Here is a 9,380-nt window from a genome sequence, read left to right on the forward strand (position 1 = left end):
GAGCTCCAGTATTTTAAATTATTTTTTTAAAGTGTTTGTATGTGACCTACTCTAACAAACCTTTCACAATTTCTCTCTCAAAAACATATCTATATACTCTGTCACAGGGTTCATACCAAAGTTCCACTAGTTATCTGACCAGACTGTCAATCTAGTGAATGTATTTCTGAGATACCAGGTCAGAAAATAAGATATTGTACCTCTTATAACAGTTCTTAAAGACCAGATTGCTGCATTGTGTTCTTTTGAATTCAATTCATAGTTACACCAGTATCGAGCTTCCATTAGTGGAGCAGATGGCGATATCTTCCATGCATTTGCCACATTCTAGTCAAAGTCTCAGTAACAGCACTCACAGTGGCCGTTGTGTGAAATACTGGCACCCGGCCAGCTCTTTGTTCTGAAAACTGCTGAGTGAGACCTTCAGAGAGCCTTACCGGTATAAAATGGAGTTTCAATGCCGAATTCTGTACGTCTTCTTCTGGATCCATTCTATGCTGAGTCCTTGCTTCTTGTAAACAAGTAGGCTCAGATAATTTCAGAAAATGTAGTTTTTTAACAGTCTCTTGATGTTTTCTTTTACCTTTTTTTTTGCATATAAACCATTAGGCACTAATCCAACACCTCTTATTATTTATAAACTTTTAAAAGAACTTTAACAGGCACTAAAAGACAAAACAATAAATCAGAGTCAGGAGAGGTCTGGAAGGCACGTCTGTTCCCTACGCCATCTTGCCATGCCCCTCCTTTGCTGCATCTTGAACTGCTCCCAGTCTTCGGTTCCAGTCAAAGATGCCTTTAACTTTTTTCTTCTTTTTTGTGGCGGTTAATTTATTTTTCATCTTCATGCTGAACAAAGCAAATTCCAATTAAATATCTGCCTGTAGTTTTTCTTTTTTTATTTTATAATGTTAAGGTGTTTGTTAGATTCATATGCCTCAACCTTAATCCTCCAGCAGTCTGTTAAATGTTTACCGCTAAAGAGAAGGATGCTTTCAGAACGTCTATGCTTTAACAAAGCTAAATGATGAGCAAATCCAACCATAATGTATCCACAATGCATGATTATTATGCCTATCAGGAGTGTGTGGCATCCATTCATTAAAATAATTTCATTAAAAACTTACATCCATGGTAGGTAACGAAATACTGATCATTGAGGTCATGAGTTGGAGGCCCCAGTGCAGTGAACAAACTCATAATCTTTCTAGACTGAGGTGTACTGAGGGATACCCTGCTGTCAAAGATGCAGTTTTTTCTCCCAAATGAAAAATTAAAATGACGTGTTTGCAAGGAATGATTCCAATACACCACTTCAAAACTGGCTTTCTTTGACAATAATTACACTAAATTTCAATTCACTTAAACCATTTATCTTATTGTAATCTTGCCAGATCTTGCTATGTATTTTAAAGTTATGACTGCCCGTCCAAAACTGATATAAAATACTTCAAAATGTCCAGAGATTGAGAATGCTCTAAGCTGTGACTCATAACAAAATAAGGATCCTGCCATGTCCAATGTCTGCTCTTCCAGGACAAGAGCTATCTCTAAATCAGGGAAAATTAGAAAATTTCCAATGGACTGAGGGACACAGAAAAGGAAGACAGGTTAACACTAAAAGTGAATCCCTTAACAAAACATGTTTCCAAAAGATGGTCTTCATTCCAAAAAGTTCAATTGTGTTTGGTACTTTTTCAGCACTTTTGCTTTATTTCAAACATCTAAGTCAATGCATTACTTTGGAGGTCTTGGTGCCTATGATTTTATTCCAGCTTGTCAGCCGACACCGCTATATTAGGGGTGTGTAACAAGTCATTGTGGTCAAACGCAGACCGGGCTCCTACTCCATTAGCCCACAATTTGAAATGAATTGTTATTGATCCATATTTCATCATGTGTTGCTGAAGGAACTGTTTCAGTGACAGAATCCCCGTGTCCTTTAACCTTTCTAATGCACCTATACCAATAAAGAGATTCCAGCATCACTGAATGAATCAGGTGATTTCACACAATCATACTTACCTTCTGGCAAAATTCTGTGCTTCTGAAGAATTGCGTAGTATTTCAGAAATGGCCATGTCTGCCTCTGTGCATTCTCTTTGAATAGCAATGATTCTTGAAGATCCCTATCTAACATTCACACTCAGATTCACTGTGATTCGGGTACATCCCTATCTATTCTCATCCTTACATTCCGATGATCAGTTCAACCCTAGTAATATGCAGACAAGGAGTTGGCAGATGTATGTTTCTTGGGTAAACTTATACCTCTCACTTTGTTCGTTTTAGATTGGTCACAGTGTTTGAGCTACCGAAAGAAAATAAACACACACACACACACACCGAGAGCAGTTCAGTTTATACAAGGCTTTATTACTAAATCTAAAGCTGAATTCACACTACAATATGCAACCCCTTCCCAATTATACTTATCAACGCCTGGACTGGTCCCAACTGCCGAAGCGAGGCAACGACTGCACACTTGTAATAGGTTGTCTGGGCGCCGGTAGGAGCTTCTCCACCTCCCCGGACCGGGACGTTGGTTTGGAATCTTGAAGTTCTTCTTCTTGCTGAGAGATGTTGCCACCTCTTGGAGAGTTTCAAACTTCAGCAGTGGGACCATGGCTTATATTACCCAAAAGTTGTTTACTTCAGATCTTATCTCTTTGAACAAATGATTGAATTATCTTCAAGGTCTCTTGACAGTCTGCGACCAACAAAAGACAACTGCATCTCTGGGCCTCATGGTGAAAGTTGGATAATGTCTACTGATTCATATGCATCCTTGGGCCCCATGCTAGAATTTAGATTATGTCTTCTGATGCAACTGCATTTCTTGCATAAGCTGGACTAAATCGTCCATTACAATATGAAACCCATTAAAACTTAGAAGAGGATGCTGACATGATTCATAATCTTATTGGAGGTCAGTTGGTTAACTGAATCATTCTGGCTGCAGAATTTGATGTACCCTCAATCTTGTTAGAAACAGAAGTACCTTCACAGAAATTGCTCGAGACAAAAATTGAGAACAAAGAACATTTATTATACAACAATGCAAAGTTGGGTGCTTCCCCTTACCCTGGGAATACACACATACACTGGGGCTCACCCAACTTTTATACAGTTTATTTCAGTATAGGAATACCCTCCCTCTTACATTCTTTTGCCTCCTGGATAGGTTTGGCATTAGGCAATCCTGCCTGCCTACGTGCTGTTTCTGTGAACTTGGAGGACCAGGGGGTATCCTGTTGGTGTCTCATCATGTCATTATCCTCATTGTCCTTATTCACAAACCTGTCTTTGTTCTAATTTACACCTTCCCGACCCTCAGGGCTATGACCTCTTCATATGTAGAACTTGCTAATACTGTCTTTTCTTTCTTTGGCTTGGCTTCGCGGACGAAGATTTATGGAGGGGGTAATAAGTCCACGTCAGCTGCAGGCTCGTTTGTGGCTGACCAGTCCGATGCGGGACAGGCAGACACGATTGCAGCGGTTGCAAGGGAAAATTGGTTGGTTGGGGTTGGGTGTTGGGTTTTTCCTCCTTTGCCTTTTGTCAGTGAGGTGGGCTCTGCGGTCTTCTTCAAAGGAGGCTGCTGCCCGCCAAACTGTGAGGCGCCAAGATGCACGGTTTGAGGCGTTATCAGCCCACTGGCGGTGGTCAATGTGGCAGGCACCAAGAGATTTCTTTAGGCAGTCCTTGTACCTTTTCTTTGGTGCACCTCTGTCACGGTGGCCAGTGGAGAGCTCGCCATATAATACGATCTTGGGAAGGCGATGGTCCTCCATTCTGGAGACGTGACCCATCCAGCGCAGCTGGATCTTCAGCAGCGTGGACTCGATGCTGTCGACCTCTGCCATCTCGAGTACCTCGACGTTAGGGGTGTGAGCGCTCCAATGGATGTTGAGGATGGAGCGGAGACAACGCTGGTGGAAGCGTTCTAGGAGCCGTAGGTGGTGCCGGTAGAGGACCCATGATTCGGAGCCGAACAGGAGTGTGGGTATGACAACGGCTCTGTATACGCTTATCTTTGTGAGGTTTTTCAGTTGGTTGTTTTTCCAGACTCTTTTGTGTAGTCTTCCAAAGGCGCTATTTGCCTTGGCGAGTCTGTTGTCTATCTCATTGTCGATCCTTGCATCTGATGAAATGGTGCAGCCGAGATAGGTAAACTGGTTGACCGTTTTGAGTTTTGTGTGCCCGATGGAGATGTGGGGGGGCTGGTAGTCATGGTGGGGAGCTGGCTGATGGAGGACCTCAGTTTTCTTCAGGCTGACTTCCAGGCCAAACATTTTGGCAGTTTCCGCAAAGCAGGACGTCAAGCGCTGAAGCGCTTGCCCATAATACTGTCTAAGGCTTATGCAAAACCTGCTAATTCTATCTAGGGCTAGAAGACCCTTATCTTATTCAGTCTAACTCTACTTCCTACATTCTATTATCTATTGTCTATCCTTATCTAATTCATATGGTGAACTTGCTGATTCTGTCTAAAGGCTAGAAGATTCTTATCTTACTCAGACTGACTCTGCTTCCTACATTCTAATATCCATGTCTTATCCTGTTCATACTGGTTTTATTCATTTACCCATATATCTATATTAGTTTCCTCATCTTCATATTTTTATATCAGTTTTACTCATCTCTCACAATCTGTATATGGATTCTGCTGAACACCCAGATAAGTTTCAGGTGAACAAAACTCTATTTTCATCCCTTTCACTATTAACTTCAGCAGCTTTATTTCCAGATTTCTGTATGATCACTAAAACAAAAGCCTGCAATTATTCAGATATTATTTTAAGACACACATATTCTTTTCTTAATTGAATATTCTTTTCCTTTTTGAGTTTACCTTTTGATTTTTAGTTTGCCATTTTTTTGAAACACCAATGTGAATGTCTCATAATCACTGGCTCCTGATAACCTCTTCAATTTCCTGACGGCTGTTAAGACTTGAACATATCCATAAACTTTCGTCACAGAAGTTGAAATAAGATCTCCATCAAAATATAGTCCATTCTTCCCCACTGTACTTATGAAATCAATGCAGAGTGCTAAAATGTACAATTTAAATACATTTTTGGGTTGTCTGTAGAATTTGAACTCAGAAAGATTACAGATTATTATATTGTTGATTTAAAGCAATCCACCGATTGAGCAATTTTCATTAGTAACATTTCTGTGACTATCGATGGCATGAGGGGCAGTCAAGATTGCTGGATGGCCACATATATTATTTGCACTATTGAAAACATTTCAATCATCCAACCTAGTACTAAATATGCCAATGCCCTAAAGAAGAATATCTTTTTCTTTTCTTTCTTCTTCTTTGGCTTGGCTTCGCGGACGAAGATTTATGGAGGGGGTAAAAAGTCCACGTCAGCTGCAGGCTCGTTTGTGGCTGACCAGTCCGATGCGGGACAGGCAGACACGATTGCAGCGGTTGCAAGGGAAAATTGGTTGGTTGGGGTTGGGTGTTGGGTTTTTCCTCCTTTGCCTTTTGTCAGAGGAGGAAATAATAATATAAGAATATAATCATACATGAAATGAATAGTTTTTTACACAAGTATATGTTTTTTTTTCACACCCTTCCCACTGGCTGCAGTTGAATTTCTCTCATGTCTATTCAAGAGCAGGCCATGGCTTTTGGTTTTTTAATTATATCTCCTGAAACCCTTTGTTTCATCTTTCAGAATGTTCCACAATATGTTAACCACAGCTTTCAAAATCACAAAGTCAGTTTACTTTTTGAACCTTTTCTTTTATGAACTTGCTTTATTATTGTAGGTACCACTAATAGTATGCATAAAAATGTGCCATGTGATCCACTGTGATATTTGAATGCCGGGACATTCCAGAGAATGGAGAAATAAAGGAAAAATTCTGTAAAAAATTTGAATACTTATCTCTGGAGTTGTCATTTACATGGCACTTTTCCTAAGCACTTTTACACTGCCTTCCTGTGTTGCGGAGTTTGTTGTAGGATGAACATCGTATTAATTAGCCCAGTTTCTGCATTCAATTTACACTGCAGCCGCTCTGTAAAAATGTGTAGGGGTCTTGGTGGAAAAATTACGGGATGGAACTTAAAGAATAAATTCTGCCAAGACATTTTTATACTGCCAGGGGAGCAGAAAATTTGCACAAATTTTCTGTTTCTCAGCAGCTATGTAAAAGTGCTAAGGAAAGAGGTATTTACGGTCTATTTTGAGCTTGGGATGAAATTCATGGAATTTTTGAGTAGGTCAAAGGGGAGAGACTTCAACAAATCATATAGTTCTCAACTGAGAACTATATGATTTGCTTGTTTTACAAGCAAATTTCACCTCAGCTAGAAATGAAATGGTTAACCATTTCACAGGATCTTTACACAGACCTGGAGCAGGGGAAATTGATTGATACATTTTTAATGGACCTAAGAGTGTTAGCAGATAATTGCACTTTGGCAAATTGGACTCACTCATCAAAGACTGGATCACTTGTGGAATCTGGGAGTCTAGCCTGAGGGAATAGCTACTACAAGGCACAAGCAACATGTCAGCATACAGACATACAAAGTTGTGATACTGTCCAAAGTCAGACATAAATGGTACAGAAGTGCTGAAGTAGGAACCAAGATTGCTGAAATATTGTGGATGGAAATATATTTTAATTTTTAAAAACATTTAATTCAGAGATACAGCATGCTGACAGGTCCTTCCAGTGCACGAGCCCATGGTACAAACTCCCTGCATACAGCGATGGGTTCGAATCCAGGTCTTTGGTGTTATAATACTGTTGCGCCAACTACTACGTTAACTGTTTTGCCTTTTTTTCCCTTTTTTAAATCACTGGGGGTAATAAAGTGTGCACAATATGGCTGGAAAATGATTTCTATAGATGGACCACAATTAAAATGGCATGGTCTAAGGGGAATGAGGCTTTAAGAGACAAACAAAGTCATATTCAGAGTACAATTAAGCATCATTCATCTGGTAAAATCAAGGTTATTTCTGTGGAAGAATTTCCAGATCAGTTCAAAAGCAACTAGTGACATTTCAACTTGACTTGGGACCAAAGCAAACTTGAGGCAGAGAAGTTAAAACTCTTAAACCATGTACCATCAAATTAAACTGAAGTTGTCTGGAAGGTGAAGGGACATCTGTGAAATAGCAGGCTTTCAAAAGTGAGATGGGGAGAATTCAGAGGCCACACTTTCCTGTAGCATGAAGAACATGGCCAACAGATTTGGGAAACCTTGGTTAGAAATATTGAGGATCTGGTCAGACAAAATGGAGCCATATCTCAGGTATAGGTAGCTGGGATCAAGTGAATCCCTTGAGGAACATAAACAAAATTGGATTACACTGAGGAAAGAAATCAGGAGGGAATAAAGAGAACTAGAGATAGATCAGACAAGTTTAAGAAGAATCCTAAGAGATTTTCCAAGTATATTAAGAGAAAAAGGGTATCTACAGAGAAAATACATCACCTTAATGCAGTTGTCCATACATGGAGCCAAGGGAGATGGCTAAGTAATTGAGGCAACTGAGCAGTGATGCCTGAAATATCCATATTACAGTAAGGACTCCTTTTCAATATCAACTCTTCCAATTACGGTTAACCCCCTCCCCCAGTCTCTTTCTTTGCCTATCCCTCCGTCTCCTTTCCTCCAGCTCTGCAGACCTTTCCCTTCATTCTCCTATAATAGAGTTACTCTTCCTAGCCCTCTGTGCTGTCTGCCTATCACTTCTCAGCTTATTTCTCTTCTATCCTCCCACTTGCATTCACCTATGACCTCTTGCCTCCTAGCCTGTGTTTCCCCCCTCCCCATTTTATGTACAAAATTTTAAAAGAAACACACTTGTATGCTTCGCTACTTCAAATATATATCATTCAACGGCCAACAGATAAAGGGAAGCCTTGGAGACACATCAGGTACTGGAATCTGGAACAAAGTAAAAATTTTCAAAGATCTCAGTGAGTAAAGCAGCACCGGTGGAGGGAAAAAAATTGTCCATGTTTTAGGTTGAAACCCTTCATCAAGAATAATCATGGTGTAAGGAGATAGCCAGTATAAGAGGATAAAGTGGGTGGGTTAACTGGGGAGGAGAGATGAATGCTGGACAGGTGGAGCATGAAAGGAAGGTAAAGAGATCAATAGATGCCAAGAGAAAGAGAGAGAGAGGGAGAGAGAGAGAAAGGAAAGATGGAGCAAGAATGGTCAGGGGAGGGTGAAGATGAGGAACAGAGACAAAGGCTACCAGTACTAGAATCTGATAGGTAAAGAAGGTGATCATGTGGGTGAAATATATAGGTAGAGATGATTGGAACCAGGAGAGGAAGGGGGGATGAAAATGGGTAGGACGAGCCAGAGGTGAGGGTGGGTGGTGTTAGGCCTCAAACCTGCAACAACAGAAGACGCAATTCAAAAGGGTTAAATTTTAACTCTAAATTTATTAATGACTATCAACAATATAATGTCTAAACCCAATTAACCCCAGTATAAGTATAACAAATATACAGATATCGTATCTTTATAAACAGTGTGTACGTGGAAAACACCCAGATCATTACAGTCTGTGCCCAATATTCAAAAGAGAAAAATCCCCAGAAGACAGTCAGTCACGTAAGTCAGTCCAAAAACAGTCCACAGAATTCAATCTCAAAGTTCAATCTCCAAGTTCAATTCTTTAACTGAATAACAAAAGGATGTTGTATTGAATATTGGAGAGAGAAATGACTGATGTCATATTGCCATAAGCTTACGAATCCTTTTTCAAGGCTTCCTTAGATGTCTTCTCTTGGTTCTGACATTGTGGTTTTTAACCCTTAATTAACATGAAGCATGTGCCTTTCACACAGCTCTCCAGTTGGTCTCCGCCGCTCCGACTACTGCTCCAACCGCCATTCCAACTGCTGTTCTGAACGTTCCATTCTGTCTCCGTTTGCACAGCTCGACCCAGCTACACCACAAGTCATACCTGCAGAATTCCATCCTTTACGATGACAATCCACAGTCTCAAAGGTCAGTCAGTGGTCCATAACATTGGAAAAGAGAATAGATTGGGGTCAGGGAAGGATTGGAGGAGGACCCGAACATTGAGTTTTCCAATTTCAGATAACTCTCACTTCCTGTATTTCCCTCTGTCTTTTCCCCGTCCTCTTTTGGTCTTGGAGCAGAATAAATGACTAATTATTTGAAGGTACGATTTCTCCAAATATGCTGTGTTTATGTGAAATCCATATTTTAAGTACTGGTACTTTTTTCACATCCTGTCTGACTGTTAAAGCTAAGTCTGACAAGCAAAACAGATGAACAGAAAAGTCTCCAGATGCTGGAGTCGAGCACAATATACAAACGTACTGGATGCTGCTCAACTGGCTGAATTTCTCCG

The sequence above is a fragment of the Narcine bancroftii genome, chromosome 2, assembly GCF_036971445.1.
Source record: "Narcine bancroftii isolate sNarBan1 chromosome 2, sNarBan1.hap1, whole genome shotgun sequence".
Lineage (NCBI taxonomy): Eukaryota > Metazoa > Chordata > Chondrichthyes > Torpediniformes > Narcinidae > Narcine > Narcine bancroftii.